Source organism: Vicugna pacos, unplaced genomic scaffold, assembly GCF_048564905.1.
Source record: "Vicugna pacos unplaced genomic scaffold, VicPac4 scaffold_110, whole genome shotgun sequence".
Taxonomy (NCBI): Eukaryota; Metazoa; Chordata; class Mammalia; order Artiodactyla; family Camelidae; genus Vicugna; species Vicugna pacos.
Genome location: NW_027328790.1, coordinates 1,185,389 through 1,202,049, shown reverse-complemented (window position 1 = coordinate 1,202,049; position 16,661 = coordinate 1,185,389). Strand labels below are relative to the sequence as shown.

The 16,661-nt window shown below is 40.5% G+C and overlaps 1 protein-coding gene across 1 annotated transcript in view; it reads left to right on the top strand.

Moving 5' to 3' along the window:
* LOC140694905 (trafficking protein particle complex subunit 9-like) overlaps positions 1 to 15,609 on the top strand; it is an 83,962-nt gene extending 68,353 nt beyond the window's left edge. The window contains exons 13-14 of the mRNA XM_072957921.1: positions 14,458 to 14,643; positions 15,404 to 15,609. The gene's annotated coding sequence lies outside the window, so the exon portion shown is untranslated. The remainder of the gene's footprint in view (positions 1 to 14,457; positions 14,644 to 15,403) is intronic.
* The last annotated feature ends 1,052 nt before the right edge of the window (positions 15,610 to 16,661 follow it).

The window sequence follows — 16,661 nt, the reverse complement described above, 5'->3', positions numbered from 1 at the left end:
CCTCTTCTCTCTTTCCATGCCTAGTGTGATTATCTTAGCTCAGCCAACATTTGGAACAAAAGAGCTAATCTCCAGGGTTGCCCAGGCCTTTGTAGAGCTCCTTCGAGTGAGATCTGATAGGATTTAGGTTTGTGTTCAGATCTGGATGTTCACTTAGCTAGAAACGTCCTGTCATTTCGATTTCCATAGGGGTTTTTATTCCTGATAAAGATTGCTTTCTTGGTGAGAGGAAAATTATTACAGCTGTTGTCTTTTTCAAAAAAAATCATATGTTTTAAGAGCTTTAATATTCAAAAGAATAGGAATATATAAAATATTTAAGGAAGTCTTTGGTGTGGTTTCTTTGCTTTCTGAGCTAATGTGGACTTAGAGCCTTTGTATTACTTAATAGCACATCCTTGTCAGTATTTAAAGAGCTGTTAGTGAGCACCCCAGGCCCCACCTCTCAAAGAATCGTTAAAGTTTGCTCTGAAATAGTGAGGTCATAAACGTCTTGTTTTCAGAAATCAAAAGGTTTTAAATACGCACCATAGCTCCATTTATAAAATAATAATAAGTTCAAAATTAAGAAAATGGAGGATAATTGATTTTTTTAAAGCCTAAACATAAACTTTCTTGTGCTAATTTTGCAACTGGAAATTTTGAAAAGAAAAATCCTACTGCAATATCATCTACGTGGTATATATATATGAGTTTCACGTTTGAAAAGTAACTGCGCAGTGGTTTTCAAAGTCAGGAGCATTCCAGCTCAAATACTGGCAGTGGTGGCTGCTGGTTTTCAATGGAAGAGCCTAAATTTGCCTTCTTAGCTTTTTTTTTTTTTTGTACTGAGAAGGCTGAGTAGTGCTTTGCCAGCATGATTTTCGGGCAATTTGAGGGCAGATGTCGTGTTCCAGCAGTGAGATATTTCCATGCATTTTATTTTCTGGACATCACCAGGGCACATGTGGGGTTTGTGCCTGCAGGCTGGAATGCTGCAGGACTCCCTAATCCATCACCATTATGTCCTGGTGCTGCTCCGGTCAGTGAATGATTTTCTGTGACTTGGAGGTAATGTGGTCTGATGGTGATGATCAGACGTGCAGTTAAATGCTATTAATTGAAATAAGAGTAACCTAGAAACATTGCTCTAACAATACAGGATGAGGGAGGAGGATTGGCTGAGCTGCTTGCAGTGGGATGTCTTCTCAGGTGACTCCCTCACCGTGATTCCTGCCAATATCCGCCCCAGCCCTGCACGGTAGTCCTGCCGAAGCAAGCAAGCACTTTGCTCAGAAACGCACTGAATTTCCTTGCGCCTCTGTTTGTTGGCTTTTTTTTGAAAACACATTTTGCCCTTTGCTTAAATGCCATCCATGCTAGTCACCCCTTACACTCATTCTTCTGGACCTCGTCCATACATAGCTGCTGAATGGATGAACAGAATGTAGTATCTCCATGTAGTGGAACATTATTCACACGTAAGAGTGAATAAAAAAGAAAAAAAAAAAGAGGAAAATGAAAAATGCCACCTGTTTTGGGAAGTCCACCCTGACTGTTCAACCCACACTTTTCCCTTTGAAACACAATCACTTATGCTCCACTCTACTCTTTTTGATAGTACTTACCACCTTCTAATAATCTTTAACGTTTCCAAAAAAAATAAAAAATAAAGAGATGCTGATGCCACTTCAAAATATACAAGCCTTGCTAACAGCATGTTAATTGAAAGGAAGCAGACACAAACGGCCAGATATTGTTGATTTCATTGATCTGAAAAGCCCAGAAAAGGCACATGCAGAGGCAGAGAGCAGGTGATGGTTGGAAGGGGCTGGGTGGAGGGGGATTACGGAGTGAATGCTAGTGATAGGGGGATTCTTTTGGGCTGATGAAGTGTTCTGGAAATAGAAGGTGTTGAGGGCTGCACAACTGTGATTGTGCAGAAGACTGCTGAGCGCTGTGTCTGGGAGTGCCTGTTGTTGGGGCATCTTTATTTTGTTCACATCCTGCAATGTGAAGGGCCATCTTCTGCTGTGGTCATTCTACTCCTGTGAGTGGTGAGGGTCAGGAATTTGTAGAGTCCTGTTTCTTTTCTCCCTCTGGCTGAGTGTAGGCAAAAAAATTTAAGCCTGAGAAAGTGCTCCATCTACAGAAATGTCTTTCAGTTTTGCCTGGTGTAAAAATCTTGAGAGCTTTTAACCGTTGAGGCTAGTCTGTGGGGGTAAATAGCCTATGAAGCCTGGGTGAGCCCGGGAAGAGCCGCGCTTCCCTCCCAGACACGGGTGGGGATTTCACCCCCTTTCAGGCAGTGAAGGGCCCAGACCCGTGGGCAGACTTGACAATCGTGAATATTTACGTGTATCCGCTGCTTCATCTTGGATATTAATTTCAAGCTGAGTCAGTTTGTGACGGCAGCCTCATCCTACATCAGGAATTTATAGTATCTGCTCTTTGAGGTGAAGACCTGACAGACTTGATTATTTAACAGTCTGCTTTGAATTGATATCTCAGATTCCTTTGTCAAAAGCAAAACAGCAGAAATACAGACGTCCTTTAATTCCAATGTGGCCTGGAACGGGTTTAGTGTCTGTGCCTCAGTGGCCTTATCTGCGGGTGGGGAAGATGATAACAGTGCTTCCCTCAGAGGAGCTGGTGAGGGGAGAGTGAGAAGCACAAATGGAGGACTTACACGAGATGCTCATAAATGACCGAATTTAGTGCTCTCCGCCTGGTGAGGCCTTAGGGGTAGAGATGTCAGAACAGAGCAGTCCTAGCCGGAGCTCGATACGTGATGGTAGCTGTTATGATCAGTATCACCACTGTGGGTTATCAGGTAGTTTTAAGACTTGGTAATATGATTTCATGAATAATGTTAAAAGACTAGACATCTCAGATCCAGTTTACATAGTCCTCAAGATTTCTTCTGAGAATTGGATGGTTTCTTCCCTATCTTAAATCTGAGATGAGTCTCTAAAAATTTCCGTATTCCTCCATCCTTTTGCTTTAATTCTCTATTTCTTAAAAAACAAAGTTTTTAGATGGAGTTACTGGGGACTGAATTGAGGGCCTCATGCATGCTAAGCACATACTCTCCCAAATGAGGTATAATCTCTTCCCTGATTTTTTTTTAAATTTACATCTTAATTTTCAGAGGTTAGAGGCCTCTAATTATTTTTCTGGAGACTTGTCCATGAACCTGTAAATCTACAATTAATGGACAAAATTTGGTTTATTAAAAAAAATCTATAGAATATTCTACAGTCCACCCAAAAGGAAATACTCATGGACTTAAAATGTTTCTCCTTTAAGGTGATTTCTCCTGTTTGGTCGAGCTTAATTTGTTAACAGCCATCCTCATCATCATAATGACCAAACTCGCTGTGAGTGGACGCCTAACTGAGGCTAAAATGCTTTGCTCATATTTTACTTCATAGCAAGTGTTTGATTGTAGGTATCAGTGTCTCCTTTTTTGTAGCTGAGGGATTGAGAGATGGGTCAGCTTGCCCCAAATGACACGCAGCTGGCGGTGGCTAGCTCGATGCTGGAATCCAGGCTGCACAGGATGAATTCTCAATTGCTCCTCTAATCAGCTTCCCGTTGAGTGTTTTCCCGAACTCCTGTGAGCCCATAAATGACCGATTTTAGCTATCTCAGCCTGATGAGGTCTTCAAAGGAGAGACACCAGTGAGAATGAGAGGCAGAGTGGCATAAATTAAAATTGTACATTTTCACAAATGTTTTATTCTCAGGTAATGACTGTAAAGGAAATAGTTTTTTAATTTAGTGCTTTGTGAGAACTAAAAACAAAACATTTAAAATAACTATTGTGCAAGAGAGAAGTGGTCTTTGAAAGTCTAACTGTTGCTAATGATGTTACTTGTTTTTTCTAGTGGTGCTTATTTACTGAAAAATTTCCAAACACTGAATTTGTTTTATGTAGTCTTAGTATGAAAGAAAACTTTGTCAGTGAGTATTGCAAGTAAAATCCTTACTCTTTACTTTCCTGATGATGAATATCTTAGTTGTTTACATGGCTTAAGTATATTTCGTCATTTGTGAAATTTGAGTAATATGGTTTACCTTGTCTGACTGTGAGAGCTGGACGCCTTGTATACAAAGCACCGTAGAGGTGCTTAATAAAAATGTGCTTTCACAGTGACTGATAGTTTAGAAGTATCAACTCTGAATACTAAAAAGGGTAGCTTATTTCTGATGCATATTCAATATGTGTATATATGATATACATTAATATGGCTTAAAGTAACTAGGATTGTTTTTTTTAAGTGCAGTATGAAGCTTTAATGAAATCTGTGTCATTCTAGTGAGACAGGGACTACTTAAATTGCCTTAAGCAGACGACCTTGAAGATTATTTACACAGAATGTAAGCTCAGAATTCATGTTGCCGTGTAACCATCCATCAGACATTTAATTTCTCGGGATTCTGACCAGAACCATTAAGTTTAGAAAAATCCACATTGATTATTATCAGGGAATAAGCTTCTCTCTTTTGTGACTAAAGAAAATTTTGATTTTTTTCTGCACTCTTTTCAGGTTTTAAAATTTCAAAATTTTGATTTGACATGTCACTTTTTTAATAGAGAGAATAAAGCTCATGCTGTTTTAATATGTAAATAAATGTTTTTGTATTTCAATACCCTTCTATGATTTCCTGGCTCTTTGAGAAGTATTTTGCAAGATACTTAGATTACCTACTGTTGGAAAAATACAGACGTGACTTTTATGAATATAGGCGTAGTACAGTTCTGTTGGTTTTTACTACAGTGCAAGACATGAGACCTAGGAGAGCTTTGCTGCTGATTGCCAGGAGGACAGATCTCAGGTCTCAGTCTCCCCTCGTGTAAAATGAAGTGGCTGGACTGGATTCTTTCCTCTTCTAAGATGAGCTTCCATGAGCCTATGTCTTTTGTTTATATTTAGGAGTATTAGCAATATCAGATTAAATACTGAATACCCCTCCATCCCCCCGAAGCAAAGTGCAGTATATGCTACATAAGCTTCTAGTTATCTGATTCTCGTTTCTCATCTTACAGTCAATTTTTGTGTTGCATGTTTCCCGGCAACCTGGAAGGTCTTTTTAGCCATAGGTGGCGCTGTTGCAACTTTTTACAGTCTTAATTTTTCTGTTTGTAAAATAAGGCTTAAACAATGTGATTTTATTTTGATTCCTTTGCTTAATGCTTCAGAATAGCACAACGTCCATTATGTCTTTCTACCTGGAAAATTTTTTCTGCTTATATCATAGTTTTATTCTTTTATCTCGCTGTGAACATTTCAGACTTGCTGTGCAAACAATGGCAAAATCGGGCTTTTCTTCTAGTGTTAGAAACCAGTGAGCCGGGATATTATAAAACAGCTAGAAGCTGCCTCTGGAGCACCATAAAGCTGAAAGGTGTGTTGAGTTCCCTGAGTATTGACCCCGCCGCTGTGTGTTAATTGGTGGGAGTTGATTTGGTACATATATGATGGGGTGTAGTTTCTTGACTTGGGTTTGCCTGCACGTGCTGACACTGAACCATGTGATCCTGAGTCAGCTCGTTCTGAGTTTTCCCCTCGTCTGTGAGAAGGGGACACTCATATCTGCTTTGTAGAATTGTGAGAATTAGTAATTATGTAACATGTTTACCACAGTGGGTATGTCAAGAGAGCTCATAAACTTTAGCTGCTGTTTTGTGTGCAGCCATCGTTTTATAGTCTTTGGTAATTACAAAGAAACAAGAAAATAAGAAAAGCTGATTTTATGATGAAAGATATTTGAGGACGTTCCATAATTCCTACACCCATAATTTAGCATCAGCAGAGTCAGAACTGTTACACAGTCGCCCTGGACCAACGTTAAGCCACAGAAATTTTTGTTACTTCATATATGTTGGGGCCTAAGGGGAACCAATACTTATACACATGTTGTCTCCAGCAGCCAACTGAGAGATGACACAAAAGAGTAGGCAGGCGATAAATGTCTTCTTTGTTACTGATGAAGCCACGTTCTCCATGAACTTCAGGGCTGTGGATAAATGAGTGTCATGATACTGTGTCCCAGAAGTAGAGACTCACCCTGTCCCAGGTATCTCTGGGCCACAGCAAGCCTTCCCTTGAGAGAATGAGCCCCATCATGCACAGGGCTGTTCTGCAATGGAGCTGAGCATCCAGGGTGCTTCCCTAGGGTAGTCAACACTGGAGGGAAAGGAAGGGTTTCACATGCCCTGCTTGTCTCCCCGGAATCACAACTCAATCTGTTAATGTGAGGAGGGCTAGCTGTGGGCCAGGGGTCAGGGCTGTGAAGGGAGTAGCACTCTGCATGGCCCAGAGGAGTGGGGAGGAGGTATCCCTTCCATCAGTTTAAACAGGTGGTGGGATGGAACAGAAGGGTTCATCCCATGAGTTTATAAAAGGAGAAATAAGAATTTCCTTTGGGTATTAGTCTAGCCAGGAAACACAGAAGATGATTAGGAAGGAGACTTGTAAACCACTGTAATATTAATTTGACATTTGTTGAGCACCCAAAATGTGCTACATTCTTTTCTGAGCGTTTTACAGAAATGAATCCTTCAATCTTCTCAACAAGCGAGTAAGGAAGGTTTGATTGTTATCCCAGTTTCACAGTGTGGAAATTGAGGCACACAGAGGGTAAGTTGACCAAGGTCACAGAACTAGTAAGTGGCAGAGCAAGTATTTTAACCCTGGCTGTATGGTATTGTGGCTCCCAGAATGGGCTTTGGGTGTTTAGATGTATCTGCATCCCTCGATTTCTGTACGTCTGTGCATCAATTAGCCCAGAAAGGACAGGGAAAGGAGAGTTACACAGGTGCTCACAGTCGTGTCTCGGCAATTGTCCACGAAGAGTGCACCGTGATTAGAATTAATTGTTTTCCAGGCAGCAGATCTGTTGGTATAACAGAAATTTAGTCCATTGAATTCATCTAGAAATCCTTCCTGCTCTGCTTCTGTCCACACTTGCCATGTGACTGCCTGCCCGTGTTTGGGCCGTGGAGGAGAACATATACTCATGGTTGAACTCTGATATTGCAGTCTGGTTCATAGTTTCACATCTTCTGTTACATTAATAAGTTAAATTTCTGGTTTTCTTGCATCAGTGTCTCATGAGTTTGGTTAATGTGAAACCAGTCCATGGGAGCCCAGGGGTTATGATGGTATAAATTTTTAGCACGTTGTGGCACTTCTAGCCATGCAGACATGACTGGGGGATGTACGCCTTTCTCACTGATTTCTCCCAACAGCAGGGTCCTCTCACGGATGTGAGGCTGGGAGCTCTCTGAGTAGCTCAGTCAGAGGCCAAGTCCACCAATCCGAAAATGATGTAGTACCTGGAAGTGGGTTTAATAAAAGTAAAGGGCTTCCAGGTAGTCCGATGGGCTGTTCAAGAAATTTGGTGAAAAGCTGTCCACTGTCTGTGGTTTAGCTGCTTCTTTGCTATTGAAAAGTCTGGAGTAGATGAAGGGATTTTAAAAAGCAGAAAGGAGTGATTTCAGGTGGTACATCCACACCGGTGAGAAGTGATGGATGACCGCCTGTGTGAGGCACAGACAGAGTCTTACAAACTTCATAAAACAGCTTCAAATGCTCTGCCATCTGAGTGCGCTTCATATGGGGTCCAGTTCATCACTGGTCACACTGTGAGGGCAAGTGACTGACGATGGCAGAAAGGACACGGAGGCATCAAAAAGGTCTCACTCATGTTCCCTGTTTAAAGAATGTGGCACAGTGTATTATATTTGAGCTGGTTTTTCACTGAACAGTTTTTAGTGTTTTCTGGGACTCCCCAGTGCCCCAAGGTTCCATGCAGCTGGGTGTCCCCTCATTGCAGCTCCGTCAGCGCTTGCCCTGGGCTGATGTGGTGTCACGGGAAGCAGGACGGTCAGCGTCCCCGGCTCCTCTGAGCTCTGTCTCCTCATCTGCAGAGCCTGGTTTCCCATCCGTGTCTACTTAGTAGGGTTGCTGAGAATCACACGTGATGGTTATCAGGTGTGATTTCTGGTTGTCTCTGCGATTGGCAAATAGCCAATAATTGATAGAAACTCTTGTTTTTTTTTATTGTAATTGTGTCTCCTAGATTGCAGTGGTTTTTAGTCTGCATTTTTTTATAACTTTACTCATTTTTAAATATGCCCTTATTTTATTTATTTTTTTTTTGAGGTACTGGGGACTGAAGCCAGGACATTGTGCATGCTATGCAGGTGCTCTACAACTGAGTAATACCCACCCTCCTTTTCTGCACTTAAAAATAAATATTGCAATACACAAAATAGCTCTTAAACTCCATCATGGGACCTGGTCTCTGTATAGGCAAATGAACACGTATACTATTTCAATAAGAATAAATGCTGTTGAGACATAAGTTTCTGAATCTGTTAATGTGCTTAAAAACGATCATAGCTAGTGATAAACACGAGACTTAGATCAAGGACTTTTTAGGGTATGTTTTGCCATCATGGGAAATTACATTCTACCGAGAAGGCTAATTGGGTCTCTTTGATATTTGGATGGTTTAGCAGGTGATCAAGGCTTTCCAAAGCTGACAGTTTTGTATTTTAAACTAACTACAAAGTTATCTTCTAGAAGATGGAAATCCTAAGTTTGTGAATTTCCCAGTAATCCAGGGGGTATGTGTCTGTGTCTGTGTCTGTGTGAACGTTTGTGTGTGTGATTTCAGGAATGTAGAAATAAGTTCCATATAGACTTCTGATATCTTTCTCTTCCAGTTCAAGGTTTAAGCATATACTTACACAAATAAATTGATTTTCTTTTGTCATTTGGCATATTGGCGGGAATAAGAGGTTCTCATACTTGTTTCAGAAGGGTTGGGAAGCATGAGCTTAGAAAACGGGAGGAGAAAGAGGCAGGGAGACACTTCACACTTTGTGCAGTATATGAGAAACGGTAGCTTTTCTTTTCTCTTTTCTTCTAAAGCAAACTGGCTCTGAATTGTAACACACTATTACTCAGAATTGCTTTTCTAATCAGATACAAGTGCCTCAGATTTTTCAAGGCAACATGAATGATGAAATGTGTTTTAGCATTTATCTTTAAAAGTAGTTTTATTTCTCAAGTAAAAGACTATAGCCTGTTTCTTCCAGCATCTCAAGAAATTCTCATTGATCTATGTACATGTTCTATGTGCTTATTTTCTTTTCTTTTTTTTTAAGTGCTTGTTTCATTGTGGTGTGAATCAATGTTTAAAATTTCTGGATTTTGATCTTTAGAAAATGCTGATATATCAGAACTGTTAAAAACCTGATTGTTCTTTGGTCCTTGTTTGGTGGGGCACCCTATTGATTACTCTTGTCTGTTAAAGAGAGAAATTCTTCCTCTAGCCTGCAGATCATTAAGTGTATGGTTTGCAGTATGCCTTTAAATTTCATTGAATGCATTGAACATGATTGTCCAGTGAATTTTGAGTTGACTCATAGTAATGACTTTGCTTTGATTCTGTGGCTTTTGCTCCTCTCCACAAGAGCTTGAATTCTCTGTTGCATTTTGTATACGTGTTCTTCACAGTGGAAGAAATTTTGCATTTTTTACAGAGGTGGTTTTTCCTAACACCTCTGAATGCCTTCTGTAATTGATACAACAAAAATCTGTTATTTCAATGCTTAATTATTTCATACACTAGTTTTTGGCTTAATCAGAAACAATGACAGAGTGATAATAAAAAATAGGAAAACTTTCCTTCCTTTGAAGAATAGAAATCAGGTGGTCAGGCTCACCCATGCTTTGGGCCTGACACACTTAATCTCATGTCATTGTGTATCATGATTCGGAGATGGAGTTGCTTCAGGTTTATTGATTTTTGTTTTAACATTTGTGTTGAATTCTTTCTCCAGGCTTATGTATCCTGTTGGGTTTGTTGAAACTGTAGAAGGGAAACAAAAGCTTTTTTTGGTTTCCGGAGGCCTGAGTTGCTGATGATAAGGGTTGAGGGTGGGCTGAGGAACAGAGTGACACTCCCTCTGCTCCCAGCTGAAATTGATGAACAATGAAATCAATTAAGTGTATCGGTATTTGACCAATAGAAGTTAGCGAGCCCAAACTGGCTAGTTATGCCCAAAGAAAGTACTGAATTCACCTGCAGAATTAGGTGCTTTACCAAGAAGAAGCAGCTTAGAGCAATCAGAAAAATCAGTCCTATGATGAGATATAAAGTAAATATAATATCTTTTATTTCTGAAACTTTTCTACGTTAAGTTGTGTAGAGCTAAAATTAAGTTTCAAGCACCAGGAGTTAACAGTGTGGGTGGTTCTGTATGATCATTATTCAGGAATGTGCCTAGACTCTGCTAGAGTGGCTGAAGCTGGCAGGAAAAGACCCAGAGCCAGGATTTGTCACCTTAGGGTGTCCTCCATAATGGTTCCATGTGGGAGCCCATGATTGGGTTAACAAATTGTAACAGACCCCAGCCGCCTGTCAAATTTAAGAAGAAAACGTATGCTTAGTAACTCCTTTGCAAGCAAGTGCCTGTGCATCCTCACTCCTGTCTCCTTGCCTTAAAAAGCAGAGATAATGCTTTGCTTGCGTAGATGATGTTTTAGATAGCACTCTGCTCATCGCAAAGCAATGACCCAGGCCCACAGCTATAAAGGCTGGGCTTGTGTGCAGTTAGATACTCTATTATCCCCCAAGCAAGGACCTAGCTGGTCTGGTGGTCTGCTTTGTAATTCACATGTCTAAAGAATGTATCTTATTCCCCTCACCCCATGACTTACCTAAAGATACACTAAGCCTTTGTACTCATGGTGGATTCTACAATCTCTGTCTCATCCTTCTTTCCCCAAGTTCCTGCTTACTATCACACAACTGTTAATGACGTTTTCCTTTGATTATACACAATAAATATGGGATCATTTGAGAGGCTCGTGGAGTTGGGTCCCTACGCCCTCTCTCTTTCGTGACTTTTTCCACAGAGTCTTGAGTATTCATTCCCTGTACGTAAGACTTCTGCCAGCCAGAACCCACAGTTCCAGGTGAGAAGGATGCAGGCTTTATCTCTCCTACCCGAGGGAGAGAGAGTAGAAAATTGAGATCTGCTCTTCCGTGGTCCCTTCCTGCCCCAGGTCTGCTCCAGTTCACCTGCAGCCTTCTGGCCTCTGCTCACACTGCCTCTGTCCCAGGACTGACAGCAGCCTTTTCTTCCCTGGTAAACATTTTCTGTGCCTTTTAGAAGTTGGTCTCTTCTCTGCAATACAACCCTGGCAGATGTGATGGTGGTAAACGTGCTGGAGGGCAGTCACTTGGGGACTGCCAGGAGCCATGCTGATTCTCCTGAGTCTCTCATTCGGGGTTACAGAACTGTCGAGCAGCAGAGGAAGCCCTTTAACGTGAGGCCAGCTCAGCATTGCATCACTTTCATTTTATTTTTGAATTTTCAGTGGAGAAATTATTTGTAGCAAACTGTTCCAGATTTTTGGCTGCCTGCTTTCCTCACCACCATTTCCTTGTTGGCTCTGGTGCTTGTTGTAAGAACCAGGTTTCTTCTCTGGTTATTTCTAGCAGCTGGGCTTGCCGAATCCTTGATCTGCATTTGAAGCAGAATGCTTCTTCGTGATGTCAAGCTGATTTTCCTATTTCTGAATATTTCGTGTACACTCAGCAACTCTTTCAAGTGAAATGCTCTTGTCCAATTCTGTTAACCCATATTTGCCGATCTCCTGCTTTCATGCTGAGGGCAGTTTCTTCTTCCTGTAATAAAAGTTAGCAATTTGCATTTACTATTTGAAGGTTCTGGCCCTAGGTGCTTTTGTCCTTAACAGTTTTAATACAATTCACCCATTAAAATGTGCAGCGGTTTTTACTCAAAGCCCAGAATTGTGCATCGCAGTCAATCTTAGAATATTTTCATCCCCCAACAGGAAGCCCTGTATGCACAAGCAGTCATTCCCATCTTCCTCATCCTCCCCCAGCCCCAGGCAGCCATTGTTCTCTCTCTATGGATTTGCCTGTGCTGGACATTTCATGTAAAACAAGTTATTTCATGTAAATGGAACTGTCTATTGTGACTGACTTCTTTCACACTGAGTAACTTTTTCAATGTATTTCCAGGTTGTGGCCTGGGTCAGTACTCTATGCTTTGCTATTGCTGAATTATATTCTACTGTATATCTGGGCCCTACTGTTTACCCATTCATCAGGTGATAGTCGTTTGTGTTGTGTCTGCTTTTTGTTTGTGAAGAGTAATGGCGCCGTGAATACTCCTGTAGGAATTTTTATGTGGACATTTGTTTTCAGTTCTCTTACTTGTGTGACCAGAGAGCAGAAATGCTGGGTCATTCATAAACCAAATGTTCAACTCTCTGAGGACCTGCCAGGCTGTTTTCTAAAGTGGCCACCCTGTGTTACATCCTCAAAAGCAAGGGCTGCGCGCTCCGCTTCCTCTGTGTCTTCATTAGTGCTTGTTACACATTTTTTTTATTATAACCTATTGTAGTAAGTGTGAAGCGGTTTCTCCTAGTGGTTTTGACTTGATTTCTTTTACAGCTAATGATATTGAACATCGTTTGATTGTGCTTATTGGCCATTTGTATATTTTCTTTGAAAAATACATTTTCAGATACTTTATACACATTTTAATTGAGTTCTCTTTTTCTTGTTGAGTTGTAGGAGTTTTTTCTTTTATTTGAAGATACAAATACTTAATCAGATAAATAATTTGAAAAAATTTTCTCCTCTCTGATGTTTTTTCACCTTCTGGATGGTGTCCTTTGAAGCAAATTTTTAACATTTGATGAACTCCAATTTATCACTGTTTTCTTTGTTCCTTGAGCTTTTGGGGTAATATTTAAAATCTGAGGTATTTTATTTAAACTTTTATATAAAAAATAACTTAATTCTTAAGACTGTTCTAGGAGATGGGTGCTGTGGCTGTCCCCAGTCTATGGATAGGAGACTGAGGTGCAGAAAATTTCACTGAAATATCAGTGTCACAGCTACCCAGTGCTGTGGGATTTCAGACCCTCATGTTTGTCCCCAGCATTTGTGATCTTCACCACCATGCTCCACTACTGCCTGGAATCATTAATGAAAAAGTTTTCCTTTTTTGATTTCTTGATTGTTTGTTTTCTCATTGGGGAACTCACCTCTTCATTTTCCTTGCAGAGATCTGTGTAGGTTTATTTTAGATCTCATGTACTTATTTATTACACAGGCTCCAGCGATGATTGTGCCTAGTTGATCTAATCAATTCATACTCAAGTCTTTCCTGCTCATGACACTAAAAAGAGAGTCATGATTTACATAATGCTCAAAGAAGAATGTACTTGAGTGATTTTATTTTTCTAACCAATCAAACAAATCAAATAAAAACCCGGTGTTGGAACAGATTATAAGCCCTGCAGAATAGGGTCACTGTCTTCCTTGTGTTTCATTTGATTTGTCACAGTGTCTGGATAGTGCCTTGCTGTCCAGCAGTTTTGTGAGTATACGGTGCTCGTGAATCATTGTAAGGAAAGAATTTTGACAACAGACTGTGTTGTTCATTTCACAAGGGAAAAGATCATATAGAAATACTGCTCAGATTTATTTTAAAATTAAGCTTGGTGTTTTGAGAAGGGTTCAAGAAACCATACAAAAATCTTTTTCACTAATTTTAAATCTATCTTAGACACATTATGCATACATAGCAGAGTAACTTATCAACTAGTTTTGACAAGAGGAGTGTATTATTGATTATCTATTTTAGTTGAAATATTCTACCTGGGATAAAGTAATCAGTGCCCATAAATGAACAAATATGTTTGTATTTCTATGCAACATGGGGGCAGACTTCATATGTTTTTATATAATATATATGACTGTGTGTTTTAATCTGTCTGTCAGTGTTTTTATAGTTTTTCATCAATGTTGTAACTTTAGAATTCTTCTATGGAAATCACCCCCAATTCTAGTGCAGTTTGTACTGTGTATCCTGTCTTATGCATGGGATTCCACTGTCCCCTCACTGAGGAATTTCCTCTCCTATTGAGTTAGTAGCAGAGTTAAAGGAACTGTGATTTCTAGGCCTTTGCTCTCCATGTGTTTGCAGTTGGCTGTCAATCAAGATTTTCTCTTTCTTGAGTTTTCATTGTTCAATTAGAATTTTGGAAATAACAATTAATATGTTGCAACACTCTCCCTAGAAACTTGATGTGTTTGTGCTTTTCAGTTTCCAATTTACAAAAAATGTAAATGCACTCTTGTTTTTAAATAGTCCTTTTTCACTAGATATTTGTTTACTTCTTTATAGTCAAAATATTTTTTTCCCAATGAATGAATAGGTTTGCATGTTTTAAAAGATACCTTACTTTTTAAATTTCTTATTCTAACAGGTATATTCGTTGTACAGAATTTAGAAAATAAGGATAAACACAATTATAACTTAAAAATGGCCTCTAATCTCACCTGGAGATACAGTTGTAAGGTTTGAAATTGAGAATTACAAGTCCTCTCAAACTGTTCTTCTATTTCAAGTACGGTTTGGTTACTGAGATCCTCGAATTCCCATATGAATTGTAGCAGCAGATAGTCAGTTTCTGCAGAGGAACCCACTGGGATTGTGATCGAGTCCACGTTGAATATATGGATCGCTCTGGGGAGCACTGCCATCCCAAGAATGCTGTCATTTGATTCAGGAATGTGCGTGGTGTGTCTGTCCAGGTATTTAGGTATTCTTTAATTTTTTTCAGCATTGCATAGAGTTTACATTGGATTATTTTACTATATATTTTGCCTTTATACTGAGGACAAGTGTGCAAGGTACCGGGATCAGAAGTGTATTGGAGCTCCGCAGCTTGCTGCCACCATGGACGCTGTGCTCTTGCTTCGCCCACTGTACAATGTTGCACAAAATAGGACCTAAGTAACTCTCTCTTGAAAGAATGATTATATGATTGCTGGATGATGCTTGAGAGTCCTTGTGATGATGTCTTTTTCCCAGAATTTCCCCTCTTCTTTACTATGCCCTTTCCCTTCCTTTCCTCCAGCCTGTGTTTCAGCCTGCCTGTGGCATTGATTTTCCTTGTCTGTGGACTCTTCCTTTCACTAGTTCGTGATAATGTTACATGTGAGATGTGGAAACTTGCTAGATGTCAAGAAAGAGGAAATCCATTGCATTCTAGTTTTTTTAGAGTGTGCTATTGTATTATCGATTGAAATGAAATCAGGCTGACCCATTGAGCCATCCCCTGAGCTCTTTTTGCCTTCCTACAGGTGATACTGCTCTCGTTGCTGCATGTGCCCTTCCCCCAGACTTGGTTTTGGGGTTGAGTAAGTCACCGTCACTGGAGCCCTCTCTTTAAATGATGAAGAGAACATTTGCTCTTTCTCCCTGTTTGGGGACTTGGATGAGATGTGGCAACAGATAAAGAATGGAGCCCCACCTCATTCTGACCCCCGCTCTTTCCGTTCCTTTCTCCAGGGGAAGAGTACAATTCAAAAATATAAAGATTGTGAACTAATGAGATAGACAAGACAACCGATCATTTATTAAATACCCTTTCATGCCAGAAACAAATGTATTATACACACAAAAAGCACATAAAATACGGTAGTACTGTGGTTACAAACGTGGGTCCGAGTTCGAGTCCTGGTCTGGAGTGACAAGTCCTGTGAGATGGAGAATTGGTAGGTCGGCTTAGCCTCTCTTGGACTTGTTTTCTGTCCTGCAGAGATGGGGCTCGCTAGGCGTCCCTCCCCCGTAGAGGTGCTGAGGGGTGTAAAAGACACGTGTAGGCAGACCGAGCACAGCTGCTCTTTCCTCGTAAGTGCAGGATAGCATCGCTTTTGCGGTGATGGCTTTATGACTGCACCGTGTAGACTCTCAGTGCTCCAAAGGGATGCCTTGCAGATTGGAGATGGGATTCTCACTTCTGTATATACCCAAGGATTGTGTTATTGGGCCTTGCTAATTTGACTCTATTCTTTAGAAAGTACATAATGTAGATATATTTTTCAAACATGCATGATTTTTTCTTTTATTATTTATAGTTCTACCCTCTCATCTCTTGGTGTGACTTTTCATGGAATCCAGGAAACAGTCCTAAGCAACCTGCCTCTTCACACTTCTCCGTGGTGGTTTCCTTCCCTGACTAGAAGAGGGTTTTGCATAGGTAATTTTGATTGCTCCCCTTCTCTTGGAGACTCTCTGTTTTTCTGCCCATCTCTCACCTGTCCATCTGTCCATTTCTCTACCCACTCATTCTTCTGACTTGTTTCAATAAGCATTTCAGGCAGCTTACAGAAGAACAGGTACCAAATAAACAGGTGAGAAAATGGGGCCAAGTTCATACAGTGAGGCTAGGAGTTGAGCCTGTGTGAGAGTTGCCAGCGTGAGACACACGCCTCTGCCTTGTGACTTATAAGATAGACAACATCAATGTGCCTGAAGCTCCCAGCAGACACAGGGAAACAGGGTTTGTGGGAGATGCTCATTGGCTGTGAAATAAATAAGTGGCTTAGTAGAAGCCCAGCCTTTCCAAGTACTAAGGCTTAGGAGAATATTTTAGTGTCTTCCAAAATCAGATTATTGCATCTTTTCTTTTTCAGAGTTTTATGTATAGTTGGTTTACATTCTATACCTGGAAATTTCTCCAAAACTTCTGCCCACGTGAGTCCCATGACTCGGGAATGGGGTGGTTCTGCTCATTGACGGGTGTTGGCCAGAAACGGAAAATGAC